The sequence below is a fragment of the Hippopotamus amphibius genome, chromosome 1, assembly GCF_030028045.1.
Source record: "Hippopotamus amphibius kiboko isolate mHipAmp2 chromosome 1, mHipAmp2.hap2, whole genome shotgun sequence".
Lineage (NCBI taxonomy): Eukaryota > Metazoa > Chordata > Mammalia > Artiodactyla > Hippopotamidae > Hippopotamus > Hippopotamus amphibius.
The window spans coordinates 15078037-15099283 of NC_080186.1; positions in this window are offsets into that span (position 1 = coordinate 15078037).

The window sequence follows — 21247 nt, forward strand, 5'->3', positions numbered from 1 at the left end:
GGACATCTGAGTAACACAGCAATAGATGAAAAAAGAAGCCTTTAATTGCTATCCAACACAAGACAATCAAACTGTACGTGGCCAAGAGAGAACTAACGCCCGTTGGTTACTATGCCAAAAAATACTTTGTGTCTCTTCTCTGCGTTGACCTGCATTATATAATGCTCCTTTCTGTTTGCTAGACCCTAGGAAGGATTGGGATAGAAGAAAAAATTTGTTGAGCTGCATTCATTTATAATGAGAAATAGAAAATCAGGTGATGACACAGTGTGGTCAGTTTGGCCAGTGACCCCTCTCTGCTAACCAGTTCTACCAGAAGCCAAATAATCAGGAAGGTAGCTGGGTAAGGTGGTAATCAGACCAAGGGAAGTTATTTGGGGTTAGTGTCTAGAGAATAACCTTTTGATGTTGTTGGGCAACCACCGTGAGAAAAATATATATTGGTCACAACCTAAATATTACAGAAATACATAAAGGAGAAAGTGAAAGTTCCTTTGAAAAAGTTCTGTTTTCTGAGAAATGACGGCATTTAACAGTGTGTTCCTTCACATTGCCCCCCTGTTCTACCATCTTGGCTTGGGAGTTCCTATGTTTCTTAAAGGTGCCCTGTCTTAACCATCTTCTGCACTGGCTTTAGAGTTAGACATCCGGCTTTTGTCACCTTACTAGCTGTGTGACCTTCAGCGAGTCTTTTCAACTTCATTGAAGCTCGGTTTCTTACTTTGATAAAATGGAGACAGGAACTGTAGGAAATTGTGGGAGATTGCTTAAGCCCCCCCACCTCCATCAAACCCTGCTCAGGGGAGACACAGTAATCTATACACCTTGCTATGTAACTGACCTCAGTGTAACTGATCTCCCCCAGGGACACAGAGATAAGACACTTTGGTGATTTGTTTAGCCAGTGCTTCTTAAAGAGAAGTAAAAGTGGACAGGTTCTGGAGCACAGCCTGAAGCAGATCTATCCCAGGAGAAGGAAAAAAATGTCTTGTTGTGGTGTGCTGGCTTCTCATTGTGGTGGCTTCTCTTGCTGTGGAGCACAGGCTCCAGGTGCACGGGCTTCAGTAGCTGTGGTTCGAGGGCTCAGTAGTTGTGGCTCTCAGGCTCTACGTATAGGCTCAGTAGTTGTGGCACATGGGCTTATTTGCTTTTACAGCATGTGGTATCTTCCCGGACCAGGGATCAAACCCATGTCCCCTGCATTAGCAGGCAGATTCTTAACAACTGCACTACCAAGGAAGTGCACAAGACATTTCTGATGTGAGCTCTAGGCTCTGTATCAAGTTCACTGGCAAAGGCGTGAGAGGGCAGTGATGTCATGAGTCAAACTGCCTGATCCTTGCCTGGCCTCTGAACTTGGCCAACCCACTCTTACTCCACACTGCAGTGGCCCCAGAGAGCTGTGTCCCAGCAAACACCCCATCACCCCTGCTCCCCTCCCCACCCAAGGCTGGCTGGTGTCTTAGCTCACACTCTTATTCCAGAATGCCTGCCTCTGTGCTCCTTGGAACCCGACTGGCTATGCCTCCTCCCCTCTCAAAGCGCCTGTGCGTCTGAGGCCAGATGGGTGGGGGAGATAGAGGAACAGGATTTGGAACCAAAATGACAATAACAGGATAATAAAAATAAGGATGGAGAGGAAGAGATCATGTGAGAGAGGAAGTGAGGGCTTTAGGTACCAACCATGGGAGACTGGAAATAGCTTTCTTCCTCTCTGCTTTTAAAAAATAACTATGTAAAAAAATCCATGCTTACTGTAAAAAGAAGAAATTACGGATGAGTGTAAAGAGAAAGACATTAGTAATCAGCAATCTCTCAGCCCACAGAGAACCAGTTTGAATATTTGCCTTTAGATTTCTTTCTGTCTTTAGACTTCTTACACAAAAATCCTTTTTTTTGTTTGTTTGTTTGTTAAAATGGGACCCCGCTATTTATATTTTGGTAAGCTGTATTTTTAATTAATATTTTATCATACATCTTTTCCATGTTAATAAACACACTTCAAATCCTTGGTGAAGGTTGTATGGTATTCTGTTTTATTCACGTATTCTATTTTAGTTGATCAGTTCCCACGAGTGGAATATTTGGGTCATTTCCATTTCCCACTGTTATTGACAGTCCTATGACAAGCATCATTTTTATATCTGGCCCTTTCAAGTTGCAAATATGTACGATATCTTTTTTTTAACATGAATTTTTTAAAATAAACTTATTTATTTATTGGCTGCATTGGGTCTTCGTTGCTGTGCACGGGCTTTCTCTAGTTGTGGTGACCGAGGGCTACTCTTTGTTGCAGTGTGCAGGCTTCTTATTGTGGTGGCTTCTCTTGCTGCAGAGCACAGGCTCTAGGCATGTGGGCTTCAGTGGTTGTGGTTCATGGGCTCTAGAGCACAGGCTCAGTAGTTGCGGCGCCAGGGCTTAGTTGCTCCACGGCATGTGGGATCTTCCCGGATCGAATTCGTGTCGCCTGTATTGGGAGGTGGATTCTTAACCACTGCACCATCAGGGAAGCCCTGTACGATATCTTCTTGATCTGCCTTTTTGGCTGAGGAGCATCTGTTGGTTCAGGTCCTAAACTTGGATCTATGCTGAGTTGTTTATGAACTTGATTTAAGCCATGAAGTTTGGAACTATCAGTTGATGAGCAATAGGTGAGACCACTTCCATCTGACTCAGAATTATCAAAACGCATCTATGCCTGGGATTATAGAAATCAGATAATGAGGCCCTAAGACCACATTTTCTTTGAATGTGGAATGATTCTGTGGTCTAGACCCATTTCTCACTGCCATCTCTAGACGTCCTTTCCTGTCCCTCCCTCCCCCTATCTCTCTGGCTAGCTCTAGTTAACCCTTCAACTTGGAATTCTCCCTTGACCCGCTCCTGACTATCTCCTTGGACACATTTGGCATGTCTTTGAATCTGCATACCCTTAACTGCTCCCTCAATTCCATGCAGCTAAGCATAGGGAACCCCACTTTTGCTGCTGGCTGAACCCCCCAGGAAGCACACCTGGCCCCCTTAGTGGAGACGGAGCATCTCACAGGTTGTGAGAATTTCTCATCCTCACCCTCTTAACCTCTTTCCCATGTTCTCTAGTTGTTTGGACTAAGAATGTGAGTCCTGGAAGAGGAGTTGGAGGAGGAGGCATTCTTAGCTCACCATGAGAGTATCAGGAGACCTGAAGTCTGAGCCATGTCAGGCACCATTGCTTTAAACCATCAGATGGCTAACTCTATCAAGTGCCTGGCTGAGAGAGGTTTGATTTGGAGGAGTTTAGCTCATTCATTCCTCCAGATCAGCACCTGTTAAATTGTGGTCCTCATGTCTCTAGTTTTCTGTGAGCTTCTAAAAGGCACTCCTGAAAAAATTGGGGATGGTTGGAGAGGAGGGTTCCATGAAGACAGAAAATAATTCATCCTTCACCTGAATTTGGAGATTGACATGGACATTCGAGTATTAAACACTCCGAGAAATCCTGCAGCCAGTGGGAAGCTGCTGCGGGGTACAGGGAGATCAGTTCAATGCTTTGTGAAGACCTAAAGGGGTGGGATAGGGAGGGTGGGAGGGAGGCTCATGAGGGAGGGGATAAGAGGATGTATGTATACATATAGCCGATTCACTTTGTTGTGCAGCAGAAACTAACACAATACTGCAAAGCAATTATATTCCAATAAAGATGAAAAAATTAAAAAAAAACTTGCTTGATTTTGTTTAATCCTGATTTTATCTCCAATTTATTTCCTGTGGAACGCTTTCCTTACAGAGAACATTTATTAATGCTGTGTACAGCTCCGGGCTTCTGAGGAACACAGTTTGGGAAATGCTGTTGGGTCAAGCTAAGCCATTAGAAAGTTGCATTCGACTCTGCTTTCGAAAGGCTCTCATTGAGGTGTATTTTGGAGCTGTTTTGCTGGCTTCTTCAAAAGATACTCCAAAAAATAGGCTTAGGAAACCTATTACTGCATGTGCATTCAGGGATGTGGCCAGGGACACCTGTGCCTGACACTATTTAGTGTCATTTGTATACATGTGTGCAAATTTTCTTTTTGGGTAAGTGCCGGGAAAAAGCTTTGTTTCCTCTGAGGGCAGTTTGTGTCTGTCCACACGACTCAGCTATTCTGAACTACATAATTGTAGTTTCCGATTTTGCTTTGGCCACCAGGAAGCTCAACCATAGCAACTCTGGAATATCACATTTGGCATGTGGTGCTGCAGTCCATTCCCATTCCCCAAGTCTAGTTACTGGTGTACCCAGTCCTGATGTCTGATGCTTTATCTTTGTGTTTAGATTTCACTTTTACGTATTTTCTGTAATGATTCCAAAATGTTTGTGGAAAGAGGAGTGGTAGGACAAAAAGAAGAAAAGAAATGAGGATAGAATAATGAGGAACAATTGGAAAGTACAGGCAGACCTTGGAGATATTGAGGGTTCAGTCCTAGACCACTGCAATAAAACAAATATGGCAATAAAGTGAGTCACACCCACTTTTTGGTTTCCCAGTGCATATAGAAGTTACAGTTACACTATACTGTAGTCTATTAAGTGTACAGTGGCATACATCTAAAGAAAACTATGTACACACCTTAATTAAAAAAATAATACTGTTGGAAAAACAGTGCCCACAGATTTGCTCAACACAGGGATGCCACAAACCTTCAATTTTTTAAGAAACGAATTATCTGCGAAGCACAATAAAGTGAAGTGCAATAGAGTAAGGGAGGCGGAGGCGGCAGAGAGTGTGGGTGTGTAACCTTGCATCCCTTTCTTGAGGTTAAACCCTTGGGCTCTTGCCTCCTTTGACTTGTGCTGTCCTGGATACAACGTGTGCCTATCAGAATACCCCTCCAATTATCCACTGCTTACCACATTCCAGAAAGTGTGGACCTGGGATCTGGACCACTGAACCGTGTAAAAATGAATCCTCCCAAGCATGGCCTGTGACTCATTAGACTACTCTCCAGGGTGACCTGCCCAAGGTTATGAAGCTGCCAAACCGGCTCCCCTTTCCTCACAAAATGTCCAGTCCTGGCCTTTGCAGAGTTCCCCTGGGAGGAAGACACTTAACCAGAATTAATAAAGGATCCTGGGCACTTGGACTTTTAGTTGGTGGTAGTTTGGCTGTTTTCGAGCAGACTGGCAGCTCAGATGAACTTGTGTTCAAATCTTAGCTCTGCGTCTCTGAGCAACCAACTTAACCTCTCTGATTCTTAGTTTCCTTATCTGCCTAATGGAGATCCAAATGTTACTGAGTCCAAGCTTGTACTGCTCACAGCACAACAGGCCAATAAACTGAGAGATGAGTTGTTGGGGCAAGGAATAGAGAATTATTCAGAAAGCCAGCAGACCAAGAAGATGGTGGACTAGTGTCCCAAAGACCCATCTTCCCTGAGTCAGAATTCAGGCTTCTTTTATATTAAAAGGGAAGGGAGTAAAGTCAAATACTTCATGGTTCCAGGTCAGATTCCAGAGGGGATGTGTTAATTTCTTCCCTCCTGTAGCCACTCACAGGTGGATGTGGTCAGGATGTTTCCTGTGAGCTAAACAAAGGTATTTTAGCTTAACACTCGTTATACGGGAAGCAGGGTTCCCAGAGACGGACCATTATGTATAATTTAAGCTTATAGGCAACAACCCTTTAGTGATTAACTTGTAAAGTAAAAGAAAGAGATCCAATATGGGGTCAGATTTGTTCATCTCTATTATAAAAATAGTGTTTGTACCCCAAATCATGAGTCAGAAAATTCAACTCAGGCTAGCATAGCCCACAAAGAAAGGGCATTTCTTGACTCACATGATTGAGAAATCCAGAGGTGGTCTGGCTTTAGGTGTGCTGGACCGTGTGGCTCTCATGAGAGCTACCATTTGCTGAAGGCTTGCATGGATTAGTCATTTACTCCTCACAACGCACCTAGGACATGAATATTATTTCTACGTTGTAGGTAAGAAAACTAGGTCACAGAGAGGTGAAGTGGCATTACATGGCTGGTGAGTGGCAGGATACAATGAAGGAAGTCTGCCTCTACCCACCACCACGCTGAAAGTGAATTTCTGCCCCAAACACCCCGTCCTCCCCTCCCACAACATTTCCACCTGGCCTTTGTGATCTGTTTTGAGACCCTGGACTTGTCTCCTGAGACCCTTTATTCTGGTGTCTGTCAATAACCACTGGGACTCCAGACTCCCAGGTTACCCCCCATCTTGGGCTCACTAATCTCCAAAAGTCTCTATCATGCCCTATTCTGTCCCTTCTCTGCCCCTCCCCATCTTTCCCAAAACCTCTCACTGTGCCCTCTGCAGTTCATGATCAGTTATCAGCAAAAAAATCCCCATATCTTGACTTCTTCCCTGGAAGTTCCCATCACCTATGTGCTCTAACAGGACCCTGGCTCCACCTTGGGATGCTCCTGCTGCTCCTGCTGCCCAATGGAGCTAAGGCTGTTTTTCCTCCCACCATCCTTGTGCTGGTGCGTGTGGAGGTGGACAGCTGTCCTCCTGTCCCTGTTTGCCATGTACAGACCCCTTTCCCGCCCCTCATCCTAAAACTCCTTCCCTTTGAACCTCACATCATCAGACTCTGCATTCTACCGCCCCTCATTGTCACTGTCTCCCATTGACTTCTGGCTCATTGCCCCTCATTTCTCAGCGGTCTGGGCTCCTGGCTCACTGTTGCTTGTTCCCTGACTCAATCTGAATTCATATGATAGCAACGTACGTGTGGATGATACTTCCAAGCCCCGGGCTTCTTTGTTCCTCAACAACCCCTCCTTCCATGATCTTGACTTCCACCCAACCTCAGCCTCTCACTTCCCTGATCCTATATTGTTTTTACCAATAAGTCACAATATCAATTTCATGCATCAAATTCTCTACGTACCACTTCCTGTCTTTCTAGCTCACTCCCTTTAGTATCCAAATTTGGATAGTCCTTGGACGTTGGAAACTCCAGTGGTCTTAGCGTTTCACGGCCCCTCATCTCTTAATGTCCTCATCCCCTCTCCTTCCCCACCTCCAATTCCATGGGCAGTTATTGTAATCACTTGACTCCTTGATAAAATCCAATTCTCCACCTGTTCTGTGCCTGTCTTAATGAAGCTACATGGAGAAAAACACACAACCATGCTGACCATGATCTTCCAATGGGGCTTTAATGCTTCAAGGCAAGGACCTGCTATGTCCTTAGTCCATTCATTTTCCTTTCTCCCTTATGGCTAGTTCACTTCTTCTGCTGAAACTCCCGCTTCCACCTCCATCCTTACTCTCAACTGTTGACCTTGCGGCCTGTTTATTGAGATATTGAAGCAATCAGAAGAGAACTTCCCTAGTTTTCCTCTCCTCCTCTGCCCACCCACCAGGACCTGCCCTCACATTTTTTGCCTCCTCTCCTGTTGTGAACTACTGTGCTTCTGGCTAAAGCCAACCCCTCCTTTTATGAACGAGACCTTATCCCATTGAGCCTGGTCAAGGACATCGTACAGGCAATTCGCTCCTCTCTTTTCTACAGCGTCACTTCTTTTGCTGTCTTCTGGATGATTCTCAGTAGCATAAAAACATTTATTATTTTTTTCATCTGAAAAAAATATCAAACTTATCTCGACTTCACTTCCCCTGCCAGCTGCCGTCTTATTTCTCTATTATCCTTTGAACAAAACTCCTTGGAAATAGTCATCTGTAGTCTCTGTCCCTTGTTCCTTTGCCTCAACATTTTATTATGGAAAAAAAAATACTGTATTGTTGAAAGAAGTTTACAGTGAACACCTATATAACCATCACCTAGATTCTACAATCAATATTCTATTGTACTCACTTTATATATATCTAACCATCCAACCATTCCTCTATCTATCCATCAATCCAATTGATTTTTTATGCATTTCAAAGTAAATTGCAGATATAAGTACACTTTCCTCTAAATCCTTTAATATGCATATTACTATCTAGGACATATTTGTTTACAGTTTTTTTCTTTGGTGAAATAATTTGCATATAATGAAATGCACATATTTTAGCTATATACTCCCTTTCTCCTTTAAAGCTGCTTGAATCAGACTTTCACCCCCATCATCCCACCAATGACCTCCATATTGCTAAATCCAGTGGGAAATCCTTAGTCCTTAATTTACTTATCTAACACAAGTAGCATTTGACTTGATTACTCCCTCCTTTCTTTACTTGACTCTCAGTACCTATCTTTTTCTCTTATCTCACCAATCACTTCTCAGTACTCTTTGTTGATCTTCCTTATCAAGAAGACTTGGTTCTCATCCCTTCTCCACCTATGCTCACTTCCTTGGGCATCTAATTTATTTCATGCTTTACATATCACCTAGATGCCGACAACTCTCAAATTTATGTCTCCAGCCCTGAAGCTCACTTCTGAACATCAGATTTGCATGTCCAATGGCCTACATCTCTCTTTGGATGTCTGATTGACATCTCAAACTCAACATACCCCAAACTGAACTCCTGTTCTCCCCCACCCTCGAAACACCCAATCTATCTGCAAACTTCCCCCTTTTGTCCAGTTGATGGCAACTCCATTCAAGATGCTCAGATAAAAAACCTTGGAGTTGGGACTTCCCCGGTGGTCCAGTGGTTGAGACTACATGCTACCACTGCAGGGGGCATGGGTTTGATCCCTGGGTTGGGCAACTAAGATCCCACATGCTGCACGGCATGGCCAAAAAGTGTGTCCTCTTTCTTTCACACTTACAGCCGATTTGTCAGAAATCTAATTTACTCCATCTTCAAACTGTATCCCAAATCCTACCACTTCTCACCATTGCCACTGCTACTACTTTGTTTGAGCCACCATCGTCTCTCACCTGGATTCTTGGCAATAGCTTCCTGAAAGGTCCTCCTGCTCCCACTTGTGTTCTGCACATTCTTAACACACCAGCCACAGTTATCCTTTAAAAGTAATTGTCATCTCATGTCCCTCCTCTACTCAAAACCCCACAGGGACTCCTAGCTCACACTGAATAAAAGCCAAAGTCCTTACAATGGCCCACAAGGCTCTCCATGAGTGGTCCTTTTATCTCTCTGACTTTCTCTTACCACTCTCTTTTGTCTCACCACACTGAGCACACTGACTCCTAATTCAAACTGAGGGTCTTTGCTTTACCTGTTCCCTCTGCCTGGAATTCTCTTCCCCCAGATATCAACTTGCCTTTCAAGTCTTTGCTGAAATGTCATCTGCTCAGTGAAGTCTACCCTAACTATCCTACTTATTGCAACAAACTCTCTCCTCCACCTCAGACTCCTTATTCCATTTATCCTATTCTAGGTTCCCCCATTCCATAGTTACCACTTTTTAACATACTATATAATTAGAGTTTGTTGTTGATTGTCTATTCCCTGTTCTACTTGGATTTCGGATTGACATCTCAAACTCGGCATGTCCAAAACTAAACTCCTTGACTCCAACCATGGAACCCAAGTAAGTGCAGCTCTCCCAGAGGGCAGGTATCTTTATCTCTTTGATTTGTTCAAGTATCCTAAATCCCTAGAACAGAGCTGGGCTCATATAAGGCACTTAATATTTGCTGAGGAACATGTTGCTGTAGCTCTATGTGTTTCTGTGGCTGATCATGTTTTTCTTGGCTGTTGAATAGCTGTTGCCCTCCCTGTCCTTTTTGCTTGCTGGCAAAATGCTAAATTACAAGGGATTAAACAAGATGGAAGTTGGATTAATCTCCTAGGACTGCCATAATAGAATACGACAGATTGGGTGGCTTAAACAGCAGATATTAATTTTCTCAGAATTCTGGAGGCTAGAAGGCTTGGATCCAGGTGTCATTACAGTTGGTTTCTTGTGAGGCTTCTCTTCCTGGCTTGTAGATGGACTTTCCACTGTGTATATGCAAGAAGAAAGGGCTCTGGTGTCTTTTCTTTTTCTTATAAGGACACCAATCTTGTTCGATTAGGATCCCACCCCTATGACCTTACTTAACCTTATTACCTCTTTAAAGGCCCTATCTCCAAATACATTCACACTGGGGGTTAGGGCTTCAACATATGAACTTGGGGGGGGGGTATTCAGTCCATAACAGAAATTTATTTTTCTATCCCATGAAGTCTTTTATTTATTTATTTACTCACTTATTTATTTTTATTTATTGGCTGCGTCTGGTCTTAGTTGTGGCACGTGGGCTCTTTGTTGCAGTGCCAGAGCTTCTTTCTAGTTGTGGCACATGGCTCCAGAGTGCGTGGGCTCATTAGTTGCAGTGTGGGCTCTCTAGTTGTGGCGCGTGGGCTTAGTTCCACTGTGGCATGTGGGATCTTAGTTCCCTGACCAGGGATGGAACCGACGTCCCCTGCATTGCAAGACAGATTCTCAACCACTGGCCTACCAGGGAAGTCCCTCCCATGAAGTCTGGATTGGTGATCTGAGACTAGTGTGGCACTTCATAGTGTCAATGATGTCTATCTTCTTTCTCTACCTTTAGTGGCCCTCATCCCCAAGTTCAAGCCACTCCAAGATGGCTGCTCAGGTCTGCATTCTAGCTTGTAGGAAGGAGGAAAGGGAGGGCAGAGAGCACTGGTCCCACCACTAGGGACACTTGCCAGAAGTTGCACAGACCAATCCCACTTACATCTTATTGGCCAGAGTTTAATCACATGGGCACACCTAGCTGTAAAAGAGGATGGAAAATGTGTCTTTCTATAAGATGCCATGGTCCCAGTTAAATTTTGGTTTTATTACTATAACTTATAGAAACCTAAGTTAACTAATATAAGGCCTTTACTTGCATGTAACCTTAGGAAAATTAACCTCTTTGAGCCCCTCTTCTGACAACTACAAGTGAAACTAGTCTGTGCCGGACACATGGTTTATTCATTTGTCCAACAAATACATATTGCGCACCAACTATGATGCAGCCAACAGATTAGGTATTAAGGACACAGTGGTGAACAAGAAAAACACAGTCCTTGTTCTTGGAGCCAACAAATAAAGAAAAATGTCAGTGGTGAGGGAAATAAGAAGAATTAAAAGAGAATGACATTGTCATAGGTGACTGGGTGGCTATTTAGATTGGATGGTCAGGAATTGACAATTATGCTGAGATCTGAATAACTTGAAAGTGTTCAGTCAAATAATAGCCATTGTTTTTAGTTATTATAGTGGAAAAAGAACTGAGTCACCAAGAGTCAGTTGACCTGGGTCTGTTCCTGGTCCTGCCCTCACTTACTTTGTGTCCTTCAGCAAGTCACTCAGCTGCTCCAGTTCCTTGTTTTCTTTTCTTAGAAAGAAAATTGTTCCCCTTCCCCTTCTTTTCCTGAACAATTTAGTTCTAAAACCATTATGTAGGGCAGAGCAAGGTAGGTGTCTGCACCGGTAGGAGGTGGGATGGGAAGCTGCAATGATCTGGAGTAGGGCAGGGAGGGTGATCACACACAGGTGCAGCCTGGTACAAAGAGTCAGGGGTCAGTAAGGAGAGGAGAATATTTGTGTGAGATATGACCTGGTGGGTGTTGTCAGAGCCCAAGCAGGGTGAGTAGGATATTCTCGCACATGATAGCAGAGCCTAGTGGGGTGAGGGAGACAGCTGCACAGGGTTGAGGAGATCTGTGATAAATGAAGATGGCCCAAATAAGTAAATATATTAAAAATGATGAGATGAAGGTGATATCAGTGAAAATGCCAGAGTAAAGACCTCTGAAATTTCTTTCCTTTATAAAAGCATAAAGGAAATAGGCAAAAATTGTCAGAACCATTTTCTTTTTCAGAATTCTAGAAATTAACCAAAGGCTTGTAGCAGTTCAGGGAGCATTTATTCAAGAAAAATGGGTAAAGAATAATAAGCTCTATGGTATTTTTTTTTGATTGTGCCACATGGCTTGTGGGATGTTAGTTCCCCAACCTGGGACTAAATCCACACCCCCTGCATTGGAAGGCAGATTCTTTACCCCTGGGCTACCAAGGAATTCCCTATGGTATTTTAATGTATGCTATTCCCATCAGTCTCTAGCTCTGTGGTTGCCATGCAAATTAACAGCCCACAATCTCCATGAAAACCAGCAGCCAAGCAGCCAATGCAGAGGGCACAATAGGGTTGGAGAGCCTTCACAGTATTACTATCAGAGAACTGTCATTACTTGACTTGTCTGGTGGTTAACTGGAAGATCCCACTTGCAAGGCTGTCTTTTTTTTTTTTTTTTTTTTTGATGTGGACCTTTTTTTTTCTTTTTTAAGTCTTCATTGAATTTGTTACAATATTGGTTCTATTTTAAGTTTTGGTTTTTCAGCCATGAGGCATATGGGATCCCAGTTCCCCAACCAGGGATTGAACCTGCACCCCCTGCATTGGGAGGCAAAGTCCTAACCACTGGACTGCCAGGGAAGTCCCACAAGGCTGTCTTTATTTGATCTAACTTGCAGCTCACCCAGTTTGAAAAGCCCTTTTTCCAAAGGCATTTGTCAGAAGCATTTAGAGGGAATTGTTTAACTTTGTGGCTGCCTGAGATAGTGAATAACAGTTGGGGTAAAAAATAGGCTAACCAAAAAGCTTGAAAGGAAAAGTTAGGAAATGAGATATTCATAGGGGCTGTGAAAAGCTCTGACATATTCTTGGGAATCTAGAAAACCATATGCATGTGAGAGCTGTGAGCATGTGGAAGGTTATTCACGTGCTCAGGAAAAATTTGGGAAGACCCTAAGCTCTTACTTATGTTTGTCCTTGAGGCCCTACATAAACGGGAAGTGAAGACTAAGGCAAAGCTATCTGGCTGAATGTTAAAGGCATGCACCAGCACATACACAAAGCTCCTTGGCAAAGACTGGGAGAATTATAGGCTCCTATTGTTTAAGGAAGTCTATGTCTAATCATTGACTGACCATTAAGGTTACTATGCAAAGACTTCAGTAGCCATGCACAACAACAAATACATATTTTACAGGATTAGTTAATAAAGTCATGAAGTAGACAACAATAGCAAAAATAACAATAAATATCAACAACAACACACCCTGGAGAAGAGAAGATGAATTTGATATCTAGAATTGCCACATTATATTATTTAAAACATCCAGTTTTCAACCAAAAATTAAAAGATATGCAAAGAAACAAGAAAGTATAGCCCATATACAAAGAAAAAACCAATCAATAGGTTTTGAGGAAACCCCAGGTATTGGACTTACTAGACAAAGACTCTGAATTAGCTATTTTAAATATATTCCAAGAAATGAAGGAAACCATGACTAAAGAAATAAAGAAAAGTGTGAGAAAAATGGGTCACTAAATATACGTTAATAAAAATATAGAAACTATTAAAAAAAATAGAAATCCTGCAATCAAAAAGTATAATTGAAAGGAAAAATTCATTAAAGGGGCTGACTGGAAGATTTTTTTTTTTTTTTTACAAGTGGGAAAATATTTTAATGAATTTTCCATCAAAAGATAAATAGATTGAAAATAAGCACATGAACCATTCTTAATGTCATTAGTAATTTGAAAATGTAAATTAAAGTCCCAATGAGATACAATAGCTCACTATTAGGAGATCCAAAAATTTAAAAGGCAGATCATAACATGTGTTATGAGGTGGAGTAACTAGTACTCTCATATATTGCTGTTTGAAATGTAAGTGTTACAATTATTTTGGAAAAGAAAATGATGACTTCTTACCTCTAAATTTACACCTGCAGATAACAAAGCCCTGTCAATCCTACTATTTTTTTTTTTTTGGCTTTTTTTTTTAAATTTTTTTTTATTTTTTTGGGGGTACACCAGGTTCAATCATCTGTTTTTATACACATATCGCTGTATTCCCTCCCTTCCTTGACTCCCCCTCCTCGAGTCCCCCCCACCCTCCCTGCCCCAGTCCTCTAAGGCATCTTCCATCCTCGAGTTGGACTCCCTTTGTTATACAACAACTTCCCACTGACTATTTTACAGTTGGTAGTATATATATGTCTGTGCTACTCTCACGCTTCGTCTCAGTTTCCCCTTCACCCCCCGCCCCATCCCATACCTCGAGTTCTCCAGTCCATTCTCTGTATCTGCATCCTTGTTCTTGTCACTGAGTTCATCAGTACCATTTTTAGATTCTGTATATGTGAGTTAGCATACAATATTTGTCCTTCTCTTTCTGACTTACTTCACTCTGTATGACAGATTGTACTTCTATCCACCTCATTACATATAGCTCCATCTCATCCCTTTTTATAGCTGAATAATATTCCATTGTATATATATGCCACATCTTCTGTATCCATTCATTTGTTGGTGGGCATTTAGGTTGCTTCCATGTCCTGGCTATTGTAAATAGTGCTGCAATAAACATTATGGTACAAGTTTCTTTTGGGATTATGGTTTCCTTTGGGTATATGCCCAGGAGTGGGATTACTGGATCATATGGTAGTTCTATTTGTAGTTTTTTAAGGAACCTCCAAGTTGTTTTCCATAGTGGCTGTACCAACTTACAGTCCCAGCAACAGTGCAGGAGAGTTCCCTTTTCTCCACACCCTCTCCAACATTTGTGGTTTCCAGACTTTGTGATGATGGCCATTCTGATTGGAGTGAGGTGATACCTCATTGTGGCTTTGACTTGCATTTCTCTGATGATTAGTGATGTTGAGCATCTTTTCATGTGTTTGTTGGCCATCTGTATGTCTTCTTTGGAGAAATGTCTATTTAGGTCTTCTGCCCATTTGTGGATTGGGTTATTTGCTTTTTTGGTATTAAGCTGCATGAGCTGCTTGTATATTTTGGAGGTTAATCCTTTGTCCGTTGTTTCATAGGCAATTATTTTTTCCCATTCTGAGGGTTGCCTTTTAGTCTTGTTTATGGTTTCTTTTGCTGTGCAGAAGCTTTTAAGTTTCATGAGGTCCCATTCGTTTATTCTTGATTTTATTTCCCTGATTCTAGGACATGGGTCAAAAAGGATGTTGCTTTGATGTATGTCATAGAGTGTTCTGCCTATGTTTCCCTCTAGGAGTTTTATAGTGTCTGGCCTTACATGTAGGTCTTTAATCCATTTGGAGTTTATTTTTGTGTATGGTGTTAGGAAGTGTTCTAATTTCATTCTTTTACATGTTTCTGTCCAATTTTCCCAGCACCACTTATTGAAGAGGCTGTCTTTTTTCCATTGTATACTCGTGCCTCCTTTGTCAAAGATAAGGTGCCCATATGTGTTTGGGCTTACTTCTGAGTTCTCTATTCTATTCCATTGATCGTCCTTTCTATTTTTGTGCCAGTACCATACTGTCTTGATCACTATGGCCTTGTAGTATAGTTTGAAGTCAGGAAGCCTGATTCCACCAACTCCATTTTTCCTTCTCAAGATTGCTTTGGCTATTCAGGGTCTTTTGCGTTTCCATACAAATCGTAAGATTTCTTGCTCTAGTTCTGTGAAAAATGCCATTGGTAATTTGATCGGGATTGCATTGAATCTGTAAATTGCTTTGGGTAGTACAGACATTTTCACGATGTTGATTCTTCCAATCCAGGAACATTGTATGTCCCTCCATCTGTTTGTGTCGTCTTTGATTTCTTTCATCAATGTCTTAAAGTTTTCTGCATACAGATCTTTTGCCTCCTTAGGGAGGTTTATTCCTAAGTATTTTATTCTTTTTGTTGCAATGGTGAGTGGGAGAGTTTCCTTAATTTCTCTTTCTGCTCTTCCGTTGTTAGTGTATAGGAATGCAAGAGATTTCTGTGCATTAATTTTGTATCCTGCTACTTTACTAAACTCATCAATGAGTGCTAGCAGTTTTCTGGTAGAGTCTTTAGGGTTTTCTATATATAATATCATGTCATCTGCAAAGAGTGACAATTTTACTTCTTCTTTTCCAATTTGGATTCCTTTTATTTCTTTTTCTTCTCTGATTGCTGTGGCTAAAACTTCCAAAACTATGTTGAATAATAGTGGTGAGAGTGGACACCCTTGTCTTGTTCCTGTTCTTAGAGGGAATTCTTCCAGTTTTTCCCCATTGAGAACGATGTTGGCTTTTGGTTTTTCATATATGGCTTTTATTATGGTGAGGTAATTTCCTTCTATGCCCATTTTCTGGAGAGCTTTTATCATAAATGGATGTTGAACTTTGTCAAAAGCTTTTTATGCATCTATTGAAATGATCATATGGTTTTTATCCTTCAAGTTGTTGATATGATGTATCACATTGATTGATTTGCGTATATTGAAGAATCCTTGCATCCCAGGGATAAACCCCACTTGATCATGGTATATGATCTTTTTAATGTGCTGTTGGATTGTGTTAGCTAGTATTTTGTTGAGGATTTTTGCATCTATATTCATCAGTGATATTGGTCTGTAGTTTTCTTTTTTTGTGACATCTTTGCCTGGTTTTGGTATCAGGGTGATGGTAGCCTCGTAGAATGAGTTTGGGAGTGCTCCACCTTCTGCAATATTTTGGAAGAGTTTGAGAAGGATAGGTGTTAACTCTTCTCGAAATGTTTGATAGAATTCGCCCGTGAACCCATCTGGTCCTGGGCTTTTGTGTGTTGGGAGATTTTTAATCACTGCCTCAATTTCCGTACTTGTGATTGGTCTGTTCATGGTTTCTATTTCTTCCTGGTTCAGTCTTGGAAGATTGTATTTTTCTAAGAATGTATCCATTTCTTCCAGGTTATCCAATTGATTGGCATATAGTTGCTTGTAGTAATCTCTCATGATGTTTTGTATTTCTGAGGTGTCCGTTGTTACTTCTCCTTTTTCATTTCTAATTCTGTTGATTTGCATCTTCTCCCTTTCTTTTTTGATGAGTCTGGCTAATGGTTTATCAATTTTGTTAATCTTCTCAAAGAACCAGCTTTTAGTTTTATTTATTTTTCTTATGGTTTCTTTCCTTTCTTTTTCATTTATTTCTGCTCTGATCTTTATGATTTCTTTCCTTCTGCTCACTTTGGGGTTTCTTTGTTCTTCTTTCTCTAGTTGTTTGAGGTGTAAGGTTAGGTTGTTTATTCGATCATTTTCTTGTTTCTTAAGGTAGGACTGTATTGCTATAAATTTCCCTCTTAGAACTGCTTTTGCTGCATCCCATAGGTTTTGGGTTGTTGTGCTTTCATTGTCATTTGTTTCTAGATATTTTTTGATTTCCTCTTTGATTTCTTTAGTGATTCCTTGGTTGTTTAGGAGTGAATTGTTTAGCCTCCATGTGTTTGTATTTTTTGCAGTTTTTTTCCTGTAATTGATGTCTAGTCTCATGGCGTTGTGGTCTGAGAAGATGCTTGATATGATTTCAATTTTCTTGAATTTGCTGAGGTTTGATTTGTGACCCAAGATGTGATCTATCCTGTAAAATGTTCCGTGTGCACTTGAGAAGAAAGTGTAGTCTGTCGTTTTTGGATGGAATGTCCTATAAATATCAATTAAGTCGAGATGGTCTAATGTGTCATTTAGAGCTTGTGTGTCTTTATTTATTTTCTGTTTGGATGATCTGTCCATTGATGTAAGTGGGGTGTTCAAGTCTCCCACTATTATTGTGTTACTGTCGATGTCCCCTTTTATAGCTGTTAGCATTTGCCTTATGTATTGAGGTGCTCCGGTGTTGGGGGCATAGATATTTAGCATTGTGATATGTTCTTCTTGAATGGATCCCTTGATCATTATGTAGTGTCCTTCCTTGTCTCTTGTAATAGTCTTTACTTTCAAGTCTAATTTGTCTGATATGAGTATTGCTACTCCAGCTTTCTTTTGACTTCCATTTGCATGGAATATCTTTTTCCATCCCTTTACTTTCAGTCTATATGTATCCCTTGGTCTGAAGTGGGTTTCTTGTAGGCAGCATATAGAAGGGTCTTGTTTTTGTATCCATTCAGCCAGTCTGTGTCTTTTGGTTGGAGCATTTAATCCATTTACATTTAAAGTGATTATTGACATGTGTGTTCCAATTACCATTTTCTGAATTGTTTTGGGTTTGTATTTGTAGGTCTTTTCCTTTTCTTGTGTTTCCTACTTAGAGAAGTTCCTTTAGCACTTGTTGTAAGGCTGGTTTGGTGGTGCTGAATTCTGACTGGAAGATTTGAGTGGTGGAAGAAAGAATCAGCAAACTTGATAATAGTTTAATTGAGATTATCAGTTGGAGAAACAGGAGGGAAAAAAATGAAGGAAAATGAACAGAGTCTCAGAGAGCTGTGAAACACCGTGAAATATACACATTATAATCAAACTGCCACAAGCCAAAGACAGACCATCTTGAAAGCAGCAAGAGGGAAGATACTTACCACATACAAGTGATCCTCAACAAGATTAACAGCTGATTTCTCATCAGAAACCATGGAGGCCAGAGGGCAATGGAATGGCATATTCATTCAAAGTAAGGGAAGAAAAAGATTCATCAACCAAGAATTCTATACCCAGCAAAAATATCCTTCAAAACTGAAGGAGAAATTAAGACACTCTCAGATTAAAAAATAAACCCTAAGAACTCATCACTGGTAGACCTACAAGAAATACTAAAGAGAGTACTTCAGGCTGAAATGAAAGTACACTAGACACTGAACACTGTCTAGTGTCTAGGGACATAGGCTACTAGACCGTAACTCAAATCCACATGAAGAAATAAAGAGTACCAATAAAGGTAACTACATAGGGAAATATAAAAGACAATATAAAATGTATTTTTTGTTTGTAACTCTTTTTTTTCCTCTATCTGATTTAAAGACAACTACATAAAAAATATAAATATGTGTTGGCGGACATATAATGTATAAAAACATAATTTGTATGGCAACAACAGTAAAAAAGGTAGGGATAGAAATGGAACTATACAAGAGCAAAGTTTCTGTATAGTATTTAAATTAAGTTAGTACTTACCTAAACTAGATGATGATAGGTTAAAATGTTAATTGTAATCCCCAGGGTAACCACTAAGAAAACAAGAATGAAGTTGAAGGACTCACACTTCCTCATTTCAAAACTTAATACAAAGCTATAGTAAATAAAACTATGTGGTACTAGCATTAGTCTAGACATATAGATCTATTGAATAGAATTGAGAGTCATACATTTATGATAAAATGATTTTCTACCAGGATATTAAACAGTTAAATGAGGAAAGAATAGTCTTGTTAACAAATGGTGCTGGAACAAAAGACTGAAGTTGAACATCATATGCAAAACTTAAAACAGATCAAAAACCCAAATATAAAAGTGAAAATTATAACACTCTTAGAAGAACTTATAGATGCAAATCTTTATGACCTGGGATTGAGCAATAATTTCCTAGATGTGACATAGGAAGCACAAAAAATAGATTAATCATCTAAGATAATTAAATGAATAAAATGAAAATCTTTTGTGCTTCAAAGACACAATCACAAAAGTGAAAAAATAATCCACAGATTGGGAAAATAATCTGCAAATTCTCTATCCAATAAAGGTCTAGTATCTAGAACATATAACATATAAGACTCTTATAATTCAACAGCAAAAAGACAAATAACCCAATCAAAAAATGGACAAAGAATTTGAATAGACATTTCTCCAAAGAAGATATATAAATGCCCAATAAGCACACGAAAAGATATTCAATATCATTAGTCATTAGCAAAATGAAAACCAAAACCACAATAAGATATCACTTCAAAGCCACTAAAATGACTATAATTTAAAAAAAAAAACAGACAATAACTGTTTGGGGAATATATGGAGAAATTGGAACCCTCCTACACTGCTGGTGAGAAGGTAAAATTATGTAGACACTTTGGAAAACATTTTGGCAGTGCTTCCAAAAATAAAATGTAGAATTACCATATTACTCAGCAATTGCACACCTAGGTAGATACTCAAGAGAATAAAAAAAACATGTTAACCTAAAAACTTGTGAATGAATGATAATAGCAGCATTTTATTCATAATAGCTGAAAAAGTGAAAACAACCCTATTGTCCATTAAGTGATGAATAGACAAAATGTGGAATACCCATACAATGGCATATTATTCAGCTATAACAATAAATGAAGTAATGACACAAGCTGCAACATGGATAAACCTTGAAAATACCATGCTAAACTAAAGAAGGCAGACAGAAAAGGTCACATATTGTTTGATCCCATTTATAACATCCAAATTAAGCAAATATGTAGAGTCAGATGGTAGATTAGTGTTTGACAAAGGATAGAGAGAGGAGAGATTTGGGGAGTGACTGCTAATGGATTTGGAGTTTCCTTTTGGGGTGATAAAAATACTGTAGATATACATTATGATGATGGTTGCAAGGCTTTGTGAATATCCTGAAAACTAATGAATTGTAAACTTTAAACTGGTGAATTTTATAGTATATGAGTTATATCTAAAAAAAAAAAAATAGGGCCTAATTTCTCACTGTTGGAGGAGATACAAGTATGGAAAGGGAGAGAATTAGAATAAACCCTGAGATATTGAATTGGAATTGGAGGTCACATGTGAACTCATGGCTTTCAATATATATAGGTGATTAGATAAATAAGTATTGGTTTCAGTGTGTGCGCATGCATGCACGTGCATATGTGTACATTCCTTATCTCTGTCTGCTGAAAGGGCCTGGGAGCAGTGACATTGACATCTTCATAGCAATGAGCACAACTAGCCAACTCAGATCTTGGTTTCTAAATACCATTCTCCACTAAGGACTCTGCTAAGAAGTCCAAGGAAACAGGACACCTTGGAGAAATGGCTGAATCCAAGGCTGGGGTGGAGACAGTACGCAGTGAGCCTGGAACATCGTATGCCAGCAAGTAAGGAAGTGCTCAAAGAACAATGTCCCACTGTTCAAGTCAGGGACAATTTAGTATAGAAATAAGTAATGATAATAATGGATTCAGACTCATGAAATAAAATAGGAAACCATGAGTCCATATAGCTCTAACTCAATAAAGGAATAACTTGAAAATGTCATGAGAAACAGGATAGTTGTAAAGTATCTCTCCAAACAATACTTATACCAATTGCAAATGGGAAAACAAATAATCTCATGGTGGAAAAGCCTGGCAAATACCACTGTAATCAAGAGATTAAAGTGAACATCATCATTAAAGGGAGAGAGCTAAATGATGCTCCACATGATAGGAGGCAATGAAAAGTCATCATTGCTTCATTTGTATTCCTGCCAATGATGCAAAACCTAGATAGACTCATGAGGAAATAAAGGTCAAATCCATATCGAGGGACATTCTGTAAATTAAATGGCCTGTAGCCTTTAAAAACATCAAGATCATTAAAGTCAAGGAAAAACTGATGAACTGTTCCAGATTTAAGGATTCTAAAGAGACTTGTTATCTAAATGCAACATGTGATTCTGAA